Here is a 15,630-nt window from a genome sequence, read left to right as displayed (position 1 = left end):
AAATGATTTAGTTTTAATTGCTGTTGTTCTGATGAAGTCTGCTTTGTGTCAGATGAAAGCGCTTAACTGCAATTGTGTGTTTTAGTGGAGTTTATTCATTTTACATTGCTGGTTTGCAATAAATTTGTTTCTGTCCAAGCCGTGGAATTTTCGCGTTTTGCCTTCAGTACCAGCTTTTGGTGATTGTATAGTCGCTGGAGTTCTTTGTTTGTTTAATGTCATAGGTTATCAGGTCAGCATGCCTCTCAACCTCTTAGAACAAAATATCTGGACAAAGCCTAAAATGATGGGAGGACAAATAGGAACAGATTTTAAATATTGCTCTTACAAGCTTAGAAAGTTGCTAGAATAATATGTTTTGCATTAGTATGAATTTTCTGAAGGATGTGGATTGAGTCTTAAACTCAAATATTTGTCATTATTTAATGACTTCAATCCTCAGCTATTTGCCAGAAAGAGGAACACACCAAAAATATGAAGCAAAAACCTTGACATTCTGTGAAAATCTGTACAGTTGAGAGGTATGCAGGTCATTTATAATAAGTTCCATGGCTTTGCAAATAAGACTAGTCTTAATGATGGACCTATAATTCCTAGGGTCAGAGGTAGGACCACTCTTGTGTAGTGGCATCAGTACTGCTGCACACCAAATTTCAGGACAAAGCCCATTGCTAAATTCAGGTTACACATTTAAAGGATCGGCTCTGCCAGGACTTGTTTAGAGATGTTTATTTAATAGCCAGGAATATTATCAGGCCCCATGGAGGAAGTATTTTTATTCTTGAAGAGCACCTTCAGTACATTATATTAAGTGAAGACAGGGTAGCTTCAGTACAAGTGAGCTGTGGATAGCCATTTCTGGGTAGAAGGTTGCACTGAGTTTATTTGCTGGTGTTGGGGTAATACCTACTTTGTCAGAGTAGATGGCACTATTTTGTACAAACTCAGTAAAAGCATAGCTGATTAAACTAGTGCCCTGAGCTGGTACTATGAACCAGTGCCCACCACCTCAATTTTTCAAGTGAAGAGTAAAAAAAAAAAAAAAACACAAAAAAAACATAAGCTCACTGTAATAAACTAGTTGCTACATTGTTAGTGATTAGCGTATTACAGTTAGATGTAGCTCCCCCCCCCCAAGCTCTTCCATTGAAGAGAAATGAAAAGGAATCTAAACAAAAAAAATGAAAAAAGAAAAACAGACATTTCTTCCACTGGCACATCAACCAGGTGGCCAGATGCATAACAAACACACAGCCTTCTTCTTGCCCCAGATATTCAGATCCTGTTTCTGTACAATGGCCTCAAACCTCTTTTAACATATTTTATTACAAAACATGCTTTTTTTAAACTGTAGCAAATTGTATGCTACAACTATAGCAAACAGTTGCTAGAGTGTATACCCAGCCTGCATGGGGCACTACATTGTTCATGTTTTAGTCTTTAAAAAAATTTCTTTCTTTTTTTTAACTATAGAAAACTATTGCTACAGTTTAGACCCCACACAGAGTGCTACAGCACTCTGGTCTGACCACAAATGTAATACTGACTTTTAAAAGCTGGTATTGCATTAAAGAAAGATCAGGATATGCAGTTGTACCTCTCACCCCACCCTAGCTATTCTACTAAAGCTCAGAGCAATACTGGATGTTATTTCTTAGTACCCTAATTAGAGTAAAGAAGAAGAAGTTGTAGTTGTCCCTACCTTCAAATGCTAACCTGAGTTCATGGACTGCCTTAGTAATCCTTATAGTATTTATCAGGTTTTTACTCAAATCCTTGATGTTCTTCTTGATTTGAGTGCCTTTTAATTAGCTGCATATTCTATGGAGTTTTTTTCTTTTGTTGTATTGTTTATTTTTTCTTGATGGACCATCAGCATGGTTCACTTTTAAAGTTCACATTAAATTTAGATTTGGGAGGTACTGCCAGTTCTACACATTTATCTAAGTGAGCAAAAAACTTATTAGTGAAGCTAACTCCTATGGCTATGTCTGGTGTTATGCTGGTGTCAGTGGATTTTGAAACTTCATTATAAAATTTTGTATTTTATATATGAAATCCTTTAATTCTGAGATATTATATGCAGATTTAGAGATTTTAAAGGTGAAGACCCCTCAGTTGTGATCTGATCTGACAAGAGAAAGAGGCATTAGAGGAATAGTACATGAAGAAACTATATTTGTAAGGATCAGTTCAAGAAAAGTAGGTCCTTTAGGTGGTTTGTTAACAAACTTATCCAGAGGACATTTGTTTGTGAAATTAAAGAACTTTAGGGCATATGCTACATTTCAGGTATAGGTGCTAAAGTTTGTTAATGAGTATCATAGTATCATAGTATTAGACTGGGCTATTGACTCCAAGGGACCTATTTAAGCCTAGCCACACTTTCCAATAAAATTTGATGGGTACTGGCTCCCAAGGGTTTTGTAGGAGTATATATACTTGGACATGGGTGGCTGAGCATTTACAAGCTTCATCTCTCTAATAGAGATTTAGGTGTCAGACCAAGAGTATATTTATGGTTCCCCATTTACTGATTTGTTTAAATAAATGGAGGAATGAACTCTGTTTTACATCGATAGGTAGCCTGTTCCAGAGAAGGGGGAGCCTCTGAGACACATACCTGTCCCTCCAGCATGTCTTGATCATGTTGTGGGCAAGCTTTAGGCCTCTAGTTTTGGTGCTTCTGATGTTATTAGTAGTATAGATGTACAATATGTCCATTAGGGCTAGATCAGAGGATGCTTTGTAGGCCATGTATAAGTGACCTCTCTGCAGCCTGTAGGAGACCAATATAAGGACAAGGCTTGAGGTGGTCTTTATAGGACTTGTTTTCCACATTAGATATTTTTGTAAGGAATCCCTGATACAATCATGATGCTGTTAGATTCTTGTTTTCAGAAGTCAGTACTAATATTACACTGGGATAAAAAGGTCAAAGTGCATATGTTGATCAGTTTGATAAAGTAAACACAGCATAAATTATTATTAGACTTCAGGGCAAAATAAAGAAGAAATGCATAGATACATCAGTCAGTGATGTTGCTAGCTCCATAGGAAAGGCTTTTCAGCTTATCCATAAAGGGTGTCACAGTCCAGAACCATCAATATCTGTTACAAATAGACCTCTACCAGAGGACAATAGTGTAGTTTTGTCAGTATTTGAAGGGTCAAATATTACAGCAATGAGTAGTTCTGAGTTTAACAGTCCCATAGTAGGTATGGACATGTCTTCAGAGTTTTGTTTTACACTTCAGTAACAAGATTTTTTGGAAAACTGAAAATGCCACAGCATGTACAGTAGTGCACACAGGTGACAATTTTAAGAATTTGTGTGCAGTATATTGTGTAAATGATATCATGAATTAAAAAAAAATTGGTTATGACAGAAATGCAGATTCATGGGTTAAAGATAAAATACATTCTGTTTAAATGCCACAGCTGAAGTGCAGGCAGTCAAGTTACCACATTTTCAGAAACAGTATCTTATTCTCAGAAAAGCAAAGACAGACTGGAAATGAAATTTCAATTCACTTTTATGGCTAATAAGAAAAAAAAGATAACAGTTTCAGGCTAGTACTGGATTGAAAATTGGAATATGTATTTACCATTCTAGAAGCACATGTTTTGAATATTATGCCAAAATGACATTCAAGTTAATTATCATAATAAAGGGTTTAAAGTTACAGATCTGTTAAATTAATTTTTTGTGTCATTGTTTTGTTTAACACATATTGTTAATACTTTTAAATTATGGTAGTAAAGTGTTACAATGCATAAATAATATCTTGATACAAACAGAGCCCTGGATTCAGCAAGCCCCGCACTTTGTGCAGGATTAGTGCAGGAGCTCAAGCAGGCAATACGTCTGCCGTGCAATCCAGGAGTAAGCTGCAGGGATGTGCACAAGCGCTCCTGCTCTAGTCCTGCATGGCCTCAGCTCCTGTATGCAAATTACCCCATTTGCAGGTGAAATCGATGCAAATGAGGTGAATTTGCAATCCTGGAAGCTGGCCATGCAGGACTAGTGTAATCTGCAGAAATGTACTCGGTTAGTAACTGAGTACATTTCTGCAAACTGCAAAACGGAGCCATGACAGCTCTAAATAAAGGGTGGATATTATGTAGAAAGCATGCCAATGGCCAAATATATGGCAAAAACATGGAAAACAGTTGCAAAAATAAAGAAATTAACTTTTATTTTTTTTAACTGATCTTGGCTGTTTAAGCGTAGGGCAGAGGTGTGCAAATGTTATCGGGCAAAAAATAAAATAAAAACCCTAAAATATGCATTCTAACCAAAATTACTATTTTGCCATTATACTCAATGGCAGGCAGAAGACAACATAGCTAGTGAATAGTGGTTGCTATGGGGAGACTCAGTGTGGGACCTGTAACTATGCATCAGCAGGCAATCTTATGCAAATGAGGGAAATGATACTGAATCCCAGATTTCCCCTGCATGCTAGTCAGCACCCAAGAATGTAAGGGCAGGAATAGCTTGGTGCAAGCCTAGGGGTTAGCTGACATCATAGGGTTGTGTGTCAGGCATACTATAAGCAGATTGGAGCCCTGTGGCTCGGGTTTGCCCTTAGCTTAGCAGAGCTAAGCAAGGGGGGGGGTGTCTGAGGCTGCCTAGCACTCTTTACATTGCCTAAGTGTGTGTGTGTGCCACGCACCAGGTTTTAAAGGAAAAAAAAAGTAAACCAGGAAATAGCAGCTCTGTGCACATTTGAGCACTGTGTTTGCACAATGCACTCCGGAGCTTAAACAGGAAGGCAATGGGAAGGGAAAACATCAGTAGGAAGGTAATCTAGGAGAACTAGCATAGCTGGTAAGTGAAATGTACCTGAATCAGCCAATTACACAGGCAGGAAACTAGCCCAGCCCAGAACACTACTATAAACTATGAAAACACCTTTCCCTCTGCTTTTCCTACATACTCTACACCACCGGTGTATACACGTGAGGAAATGTTAACAAATAAAAGCAAGAAAATGATAGGGGCTGCAGCAGCTGACAGACATCAACATGTGGAAGAGGCTGAGGGTGGTGAGGATGAGAATGCTGTCAATCAACCCACAGTGAGGAGACGGAGAAGGGTGTACAGACCCAGGGTAACCTACCAGGGGCTACATGAGCTGAAGATAGTGGAGCATTATAGGGTGGACAGGGACCTCCTACAGCAAATTGTTGAGCTGTGCTGGCCATGCCTGACACACAGACTAACAGATGAAAACCCATCTCAGTGGATAACAAGGTATGTGTAGGCCTAGGAATACTAGCCACAGGTATCTCCCAAAGGCCAGCTGGGGATATCATGGGAATCTCATAGGCATCAGCATCCAGGGTATTCCACCAGTTCCTGGATGCCATGTTAGCACATGCCAGTGAGCATGTATATTTCCTCAACACCCGTGAGGTATTGGCCAGCAATATGGGTCTCTTCCACCAAATAGCAGACTACCCTGTGGTAGTGGGTGCTATAGACTGCATGCACATACACATCAAAGCACCACCTGGTGAGCAGGGTAGGGTGTACATCAACTGCAAGGGCTTCCCCTCCATCCACTGCCATGTCTGGTATGATGCCCAGGGCATTATAATGAATGTGTGTGCTAGCTGCCCTAGAAGCTATCATGATTCCCACATCTGGCATCAGACACAGCTGTACCAGAGATTTGCCAATGGAGACATCCCTTACGATCACCTAGTAGGGGATGCTGGTTACGCACTGGAGCCGTGGCTGATGACACCCATCAGAAAAGCACACACACCCGAACAAGAACTCCATAATGAAGCACATGGACAGACCAAAATTATAATAGAGCATGTGTTTGGGATGCACAAGTCATGATTCCGGTGCCTGGACACATCTGGTGGAGCCTTGCAGTACTCACCAGCTACATGTACTCAAATTGCCATCATATGTGCCATACTACACAATATGATCCTGCAGAAACAGCTGCAGCAGGAACAGCATGGGGCAGGGCCACACAGCCCCCCACCAATGCCAAGGTCTGCACAGGCACAGAGTGACTCGGAGGAGGAACAACCTGAGCCTGCCACAGTAGGTAGATGGAGGCGTGCCCAATATGCCCTGACCTTGGCAAAGAGGCAACACATAGCACATACACTGATGCAGTAGAGACCCAGGGAATGACACCTCTTGCTGACTCACACATACAGTAAAAGGGATGCCAAACATGACACTACCTGTGCTCAACCATGTATAGGGAGTGTACTATGTGCATCCAACATAGGCAGCCCTCAAGCACCATCCTCAATACTGGCACACCCACAAGTCACTTTCCTTACCAATTGCTGAATGGAATAGTATGTGTTGTTACTTGTATCTATGGTATGGATGTGAGCATGCAAGGAAATTGGGTGGCTGAATGGGATGCCAGCAGATAGTAAACACCTATATTGGCAGCATGAGACCTGCAACAAATACTGGTGTCACCATAGTAGCCAGTACTAAACATGGTGACAAAACCCACTGCAGGAAATGTGTTGGGCCACATGTGTGTACATATGACACACACATGTCAGTCAGGGAGGTTCACATACCCACAACAGTCTCAGACAGCAGGACAGGTGTAGACAAACACAAACAAAGGCTGTACTAAGGCCTCTGAATGATGCCTATGGGTAAACTCCCCCCAAGGCCTACACAGACAGACTACATCAGGTCAGGCAGTGGAATGTTAGTTCTGAAGGGTAGGAAGTCAGAAACTGATATGTAGGTCAATCAAACCTAAGACCTGCAGTATACTGATATGCCTCTAGTCAGCATGATAGGTTAGAATACCGAATGAAATGTAGTACCTGACATACCAGTACAGTCATAGCAAATGTGTACAAGTGTCAGGTGTGCCCCCCCCAATCCTGTGCAGAGATGTAGAAACAGTCAGGTGTGCCCCCCAATCCTATATAGAAATATAGAAACAGTCAAGTGTTCCCTAACCCCAATCCTATGTAGAAATGTAGTAACATTCTGGTGTGTCCCCGCCCAATCTGATGTAGACACATTGTAGCAGTCAGGTGGGGCACCCCCCCAATCCTAAGTAGAAATGTAGTAACAGTCAGGTGTGTCCCCAATCCTATGTAGAAATGTAGAAACAGTCAGGTGTGCCCCCAATCCTGAAATGTAGAAACAGACAGGTGTGACCCCTCCAATCCCATGCAGAAATGTAGAAGCAGTCAAATGTGCCCCCCAATCTGATATAGACACATTGTAACAGTCAGGTGCCCCCCAGTCCTATGTAGACATGCAATAGTCAGGTGTGCCCCCCCTCCAGTCTGATGTAGACATGTTGTAACAGTCAGGTACCCCCCAGTCCTATGTAGACATGCAATAGTCAGGTGTGCCCCCCCCTTCAATCTGATGTAGACATGCAGTAACATGTATGTATAGGTATAATACAGTTGTGATACGAATGTGATATGAAAGAGGGGTACATTGAGTGAGTGTGAGTATTTGACTGTTGCCTCACTATATCTCGACATTCTCTTTATTTTCTTTATTTCTTCCTTGACATATGAGGTAATGCTATATTCTGAAAGTGTCAGCAGGCATGAGAAATGATGCTGTGTTCCAGAACAGATTAGGGATTTCAGCAAAGTCACTACATTTGATTATGAAATATGTCTTTTGTGTTTGTGTGCTGGAATATTCTAGTAAAGTACTAAACTTGCAAAGTCATTGCAATATTCCACTGTAACACTTGAAAATTGCAGAATCATTGTATTTGGCAGGAATTGCTGTTCCTTCTGGGGTGGGTGGCCAACACCACAGAATGCTCTAGCAAGATCCGGCCTACTCTGGGAAAGTACTGATTCTCATGACTTGTGGTAAACAACTTGGTTATATATAGCTGGGGCTCCCTGCACTCAGGCTGAAGCCACACCTGTGGAGTGGACGCACTGCCCAGGACTGTTTTCCCGACGAAGACTCCTGCCTGACTGCAACGGGGCTTCCCAGTCAAGACTGAAGACAGGATGAAGCTTTCTCTTTATCGGTGATGTATATATTTTTCTTTAAATGTATTGTCTAATTTGATATTTTAGTTAAATAGAGTTTACTTAGTTTTCTGTTTTAGTGTGATTTACTGTTCAATTATATAGAGTTTATTTAGTTTTCTGTTTAGTGGCAAAAATAAAGCTTGTTACTAAATAATTTCTTTAGTATAAAGTGAATTATTTTGAATCCTGCTCATTAGGCAATACACCAGTGGAGCACAGATGACCTGTGGTGGCCAAGGTAACAGGGTAGATTGTAGCATTTGTACAATATGCAGGTATGTGTGTGTTAGGTTGGTATGTGTTTCATATTGCGTGAGAGTGGTCAGTATGCATGCATGTTGAGGTTTGACCTGGTGGTCATTGCACATTACTTCTGATGACAGGGCTAAGTCCTCACAACTGCAGTGCCAATAACAATGCTCCCCAGTATAACACATGATAGCAGTAAGCCCTTGTAAATGTATGGTGGTAATATGTGTCACCATTTGAAAGATGGACATGGCATGACTGTTGGACTAGATATACAAGCAGTACACAGAGAAAAATACCCCAAACATTCAGTATATAATGTGTAACCGTGAAATGGACACACCCTTGGAATTGTACATACAGGTATGCATCACATTATCTGGGCTTGTAGTAGGGAATACTGATGTTGTCTGGCCTAACACTTGCAGATCACAAAGATGATAGGACTGATGTATTGGGAAATGGCTGATGTCCCTGCACAAGCCAGCATAACTGGAATGCCCCATGCATATTTATGAGTCAGATGCAAGTAATGTCCATAGCACATATGCACCCAGCTCACCCAAACACCAACCACAGGTACCTCTCCGGTCATATTCCTGCTTTTGGAATGGGTACAATATGACCCCCACCTGTGTATGGCAATAGTGAAAGAATGCAGCATGCAGTGTGTCCCTAGCTATAAGCAGCACCCTGCCAGCATCCATACCACCTGATCAATACTGATAGAAAGTATTGGCATGAACACCTAGCACACCTCCCCTGTCACCCTAGGGGAATATACTGTATGGCAGTCTGGGACTGTAGGACTGACAAAATGCAACAGCCTGCTACAGCTGGCCTGCATCACCACCAACTGGCCTACAGGCCTCTGCTAAAGGCTTGTGTCTCACCCATACTGCCAATGTATGTTATGTCATGGACATCCAAATAACAACATACACTCCACATACGCCATATGCAAGGCCATGTGGACAAACCACAGTAACATGTCCACCATGTCCCACTGCATGAACTGTGGACCAACATAAAAACACAGCTGTGATGAGGTGATAACTATAGGGAAAGTATCAGAGAATGTATGCATAATGTATGGAAGAGGATAGAATAATAGAGGAAGGGTGGGAGCATGGGCAGCATGGAATGTGCAAGATCTGATGCACAGCTGTGCACACATACTATCCCTGGCTGCAAACCTAAAATGGGTGGCTACAAACCTGCCTGCACACCACAATAGGGGTAATGTCCTGACTTATGACCCCTGCCTCTGGGTAACCTATGTGAATCTGTACAGCTGTGAGGTATTGCCACAGCAAGATAAGGTGATACAGTCATGTTGATGGATGTGCAAGTATGGGATCCTCTGCCAGCACTGTACCAAGGTACTGAACTGGATACACATACCCAGCAGCAAGTGTCTGCAGCTCCCCCTTCAGAATGACATAACTTTCTATGAATATGTATGAGTTTGACCACAATACTGGACACAGCTGCATTCACCCTGTGTTCCCAAGGACATCACTGTGAGCAAAACTGTCTACCTGATAGTACTTGAGGACATAAAACATCACAGTGTATAATAGCACACATGTCTGAATATCTCTGCTAACACCAGTGCCATGTAGCAGAAGCAGCACAGACACAATCACCTACAGTACACACTATCCCTTGCACAGTCTGACCCCATATTGCCAACTGATCTACAGATAACCTGCAGAGACAGTTTGCTACCTCTAGGTGTAGAACACAAAGGTATGCACTGGAGTACAAACTACCTGAAATGGATCCATACATTCAATACAGAAGGGCATACTGGACATGCTCACACACTTAAACAAATGAAGCCCATGTCTGCCAACAACAGTGGACCATACATATCTGACAGTTGCAGATGTTAGTGCATACACTCCTCAGAATGCACCAGTCATGCTTTGCACACACATTGGATAGGAATACACATGTATATCCAAGGACAACACACCATACTATGCCAAAAGTACACATACATAGATGTGTGGAAGAGAGTGACAGTGACAAAGAGCCTTTCATCATGAGGCCTGCCCACCCAGCATACAGCCAAATGGCTACAACCACATGATGTGTAAATGTCACTCACTGTAGACAATAGCCACTGGTATTCCTCAGCATTACAGACTCTGTAGTGCAAGTGCTAATTGTGCAACATGACTGAACAAGGCAGTAGTCATCTAGCAGTTGTAAACATGTACCTGCGGAATATAAAACTGCATGTGCCTGAGTGTGATGTCTACCTCTAGATGAATGGGTTATGGCCCATGCACACACAGTGCCCTCCCCATAGCCCTACTATGACAAGCCTGCTGATGTCATGCACTTTGAAATACACCTCTGGGAAAGGAGTAACCCAATAATCTCTGTGATGTGTCCTATATCTGCATAATGATGTAGTGTGATGAACTAGTTAGGTAGGAGTTCTAATCCCAGACATGGCAAGTCTGTGTCTGTGTGGGGAGCAATGCTTTTTAGGCTAGTCACACTCACTACAATTCAAATGCCCTATTTTGGCAAGCCTGCTGATGTCATTCACTGTGAAATACACCTTTGGGAAATGAATAGCCCAGTAATCTCCATTGTGCATCCAATAGCAGCGTAATGCTGTAGTGTGATATAATAGTTTGGTAGGGGTTCTATTCCCACACATGGCAAGTGTGGATGTTTGTGTGTGTCTGTTTCTTTGTGTAGGGTGCAATTCTTTTGGGGCCATTCACAGTCACTACAACCTCAATTTACCTTCTTTGGCAAGCCTGCTGATGTCATTCCCAGTGAAATACACCTTTGGGGCAGAGGTACTCCAGTAATCCCTGTGGTACATCCTATAACAGCGTAATGCTTTAGTGTAATAAACTAGTTAGGTAGGAGTTCTAATCCCAGACATGGCAAGTGTGTATGTCTGTGTTTCTCATTCATATCCTGTGTGGAGGTAGCTGTGAATGTGTAACAACTGGACTCATTGTGCAGTGGGCTTTGCTAATTTCTTATATGGTAGACCTATTATATGTCACAATCTCCACCTTACAAGGATAACAAATGTGAAATAGGCAAGAGGCTGGCTTGCCAATCCATACCCGTACATGTGAAATCAAGGCCTGGTGAACAAACTTAGCAAACCTTGTATTACCCAGAGGGCACTCTCAACCCATGTCTCATATACAGACACACTTGATAGACAACAACCGTTATGTTGGTAGTACCCTGCATATTGACCACAAATAGTAACCATGGTGTGACTGCAGTGGACTACAGAGGGCATGGCACCCTGTCCATAAGTACAATAGGCACGTACATGCAGACAGTGTGCCTTCCCTATGTTCCCCACTGGATGCTTGCAACAACGGTGGTGCCATCAAATGTGACCCACAAAGGGCATACCATGCCTTAAACACATGCCCTGTATGGACAGATCCCACTGACACTAGGGAATACCAGTATCATGCTATCAATGTAGGTGCAAGGTCAACCTGCTGTCCATTACCAGTTCCCACCAAACGAGGCCAGGACTGGCACATCTGCTGATGACAATCTGTGTACACAACATGGGTCAGACACCCCAGGTACAGTTTCACATGTCACTGTACATGCATGTGGGATGTGTGCACATCCCAGACAGTGTCCATGTCATGGACTAAAGAACACATACATGGCAAGCATTGCACAATGGCCACACACAATAGTTATCCAGGTGACTGGATGGTGAATACAATACCCACCTGTGTGGGCCAATCCAGACACTACACCCCCGAGCCACACTACAGATCATTGTCATGTGGCCTGATGCCAAGGTATACTCTTCACCTAGCCTTATATAGCCTTCTGGCACAGTCAACCACTACACACCCATGAAACAATGCATGCATGTATGCCAGTACTGGCACCCTGTGTCTGTGTGTGTGGTGTATGATACTTTTGACCACATTCACACTCACTACAACTCCCATTGGCATATGGAAGCATGCTGTCTGATGTCAGACACCTTCACATACCCTTTGCCCATATAACCTCCGGCTAACACCTGTGGTGCATGTGATACCTGCACATTACTGTATTGTGACAAACTAGTTAGGAAGTGTATTCCTGACCCTGCCAAGTGTGTCAATGTGTGTGAGTCCCTGAGAGAGTGTGGCTGTTCATGTGGACAGGCACATGTACTATACCTATATAATAAACAGGATGTTTGGTGCCTGGATTTTCTTTTTTTGGTTTTGTTTTTACATGTACTAGACCTACCGTATTGCTACCATATCACTGTTGGAGATGTCACTCACCTTCACATATACATTTGGTCAGCTCATCAACATGTAAGCTATGTGCTGCATGCACTAACTGCATAGACATGTGATAGCAATACATAGTCAGGGGTTGAAACCCTCTACTTGTAGGTGTGTAACACAAACATGCTTAGGTTTTACTCTCCCACCCCGTCCCTGACTTACTTTGTCTCTGACTGTCTCTCTCACTCCCTCTCTGGTGGATGTGGAGAACTACAACTGCTTTGCTTAGGCAGCAGCTTGTGTTTTGTAAGTGATGCTCATGATCTGTTGATGGCCTCTGCATGAATTGCAGCCCTCCTCTCGCTGATTGCATTTGGAACAGCTGTGGTAACATTCCCATAGCCAGTTGCATGGAAACACACTCCAATATCTAGGAACATCATGTTGGTGTTGGGCCTTTTCATTCACTGTGAGCATGACCTAGATCTGGTGTTTGACAAACAGCATCACAGATAGATTTGGGATTTACAACATACACTGTGGAAACAGGCCAACACACATGAGGGGGATGTGCCTGACATGACTATAGAATGTAAGTGTTGCTATTCTGCATTTGGAGTAATGTTGGTTTAACAGGGTGTGTTTGGATTTGGCTGGTCTACATTTTTAATACATGTCATGACAGTGTTATGTTTTTGAGGAAACCCCCATCTGTAGGCTCATCTGCAGATTGGGCAGTGTGTGGTGCCTTTTTTATTCTTGTGTTACTCACAGAAACCCTATACGAGAACTGCAGAAGCATAGTGTGAGGATCGCATTCAGTACATGGTGACAGCCATGAGAGTTACTGACTTCATATCCCTCATAGGACATATGTCACAACAAACCCTGTTACAACAGAAAATATATGAGGTTATCACAGCAACATGTCAATATTTGCTCTGTGTTTGTGCCTCCAGCCACAGCTCTGTCAACCTTTATACATATGTCATGCATTAAGAGGTGCATATGTTCTGTACACCATTATTTATTGACATCATATCTGATAACAAGCCAGTAAGATATCAGACTGTTACACATGTTATGTATAGTAGGGGTTATATTTGAAGACATAACCTGGGCATTCTGTGGTTGTGTGTACAGTACTGAGGGCTGTGTACTTATGGTGATTGTTGACAGTGTGGTATTGCGAATATGTACCTTGGCCTGTGGTAGATGCCATTGTTCTTGGTCCTGTTCTATCTGATGTTACATGCTGCCCCAGTGTATGGTACCCTATCGGCTTACATGTTTGTAGAGCCAAACACAAAAATGTCCCATACCACAGACAGGCATCAGACCACACTGTGTAGTGGCCCAGTATATGTAGGGTTAGTGTGTGAGTGGCACATATGAGGATGGTGTTGATCAGACAGTCCATATATTGTAATATTAAGCTAGCCTACCATATGTGGTTGTGACTGTGTTTACATGGGTTATGGGTATGCACATTCACACAGATGTCTGTTACTCTGTGCTGTGACATGCCTGCAGAACCTGGTGTATTTGCAGGTTCATAGGTTCATAGGTTCATACTAGGTTATCTGTCCTAGGGCATTTATAAGCCTAGCCAGAGTGTGTTTGGCTTTCACCACCCATTTTAAATTAATTTTGCTATGCCCTTTTTCGAGGTTAGTATACTGTGCCTCTGTGTAACAGTGACACAGAAGTGATACCCGGGGTAAACCTACGATCTCCCATGCACTCATCAAGATTCCTCTTGAAGAGAGTCAATGAGGGACTCTGCCTAACCTGGAATGGGATTTTATTCCACAGTGAAGGGAGCCTCTGGGTTATGAATCTGTCCCTCCAGCATGTCCTATTTATTTCAGTGCTGAGGTTCAAGTCTCTTGAGCATGTAGCTCAATGGGATTTGGATTTTCTGAGGTGCAGCATGTCCATTAATTCCAGGTTGGACATGGCTTTATACGTCAGGCACAGATCGCCTCTGAGCAGGCGGTATGCCACTGAGTAGAGCTGGAGTTTCTTTAACCGGGCAGCATATGGCATCTGTTTGAGCCCTTTCATCCTCTTGGTGAGGCACTTTTGGTGTCTTTCCAGTTGCTGCAGGTGTCTGGTAAGGTACATCCCTAAAGGGGCATTGTACTCAATTATGGGTCTGATGAGGGATGAGCAAAGAGGCACAATGACCTCCCCTGATCTATATGTGAATCTCTTCATGATTAGGTGGACTATATAAAATGTTTTTCTAACCACTTTGGCCACATGGTTGTCAAATGAGAGATTGCTATCAACTTGGGTCCCCAGGTCCCTAATTACTTCTTCCATACTTAATGGATTACCACCTATGTGGTAATTTGTGGGCACTTTGTTTTTGCCAAAGAGGATGACCATACACTTTTTGGCTTTTAGCTTGAGGCCATGGCTCTGGCACCAGTTGTCTGTTTCTATGAGGCCCTTTTGTAGGATGCTTGTGTCAGCTGGAGAGTTGATTATGGCGCCCAGTTTGCAGTCATCTGCGAACTTGGTCAGCCACAGTCCTTCCGTGTTGGCCTGTACCTCCGAGAAATATATATCAAACAAGAGAGGTCCCAGGACTGAGCCTTGTGGGATGCCACTTGTAACTGGTTTGGAGTCTGACATGGCTCCAGCAATTCTAACCATGTGGGTTCTGTCCTTGAGCCAGTTTGCAACCCATCTAGTGACATAGGGATTTATATTTAAGCTGGTGAGCTTATCTATAATGCCCAAGTGGGGTATTGTATTGAAGGCTTAAGCCCCCCACTTACTTTTCTTTTACTAAGCAATATTATATCAAAACCTAACAATATCATATGAAAGTAAGTGGGGGGCTGTGCCCCCCACACCCCCCCAGCTATATATTCTAACTCCAGGGTCGCACTACAGTGGGGAAGGGGGCATATTCCATTTTCTTGCTAATAATACTTGTGAGTCAATTGAACTGTCAGTGAAATGAAGTGTCAGTCAAATGAAATTTCAGAAATTTGGTCTCAGTGAAATGGGAGTCAGTGAATTGGAAGTTAATTGAAACAAAGTAGACCCATAAATATATATATATATATATATATATATATATATATATATA

The sequence above is a fragment of the Protopterus annectens genome, chromosome 9.part0 (genome assembly GCF_019279795.1).
Source record: "Protopterus annectens isolate FY-2018-M chromosome 9.part0, PAN1.0, whole genome shotgun sequence".
Lineage (NCBI taxonomy): Eukaryota > Metazoa > Chordata > Ceratodontiformes > Protopteridae > Protopterus > Protopterus annectens.
The sequence above is the reverse complement of the archived record's forward strand: the minus strand, read 5'-3'. Positions refer to the sequence as shown.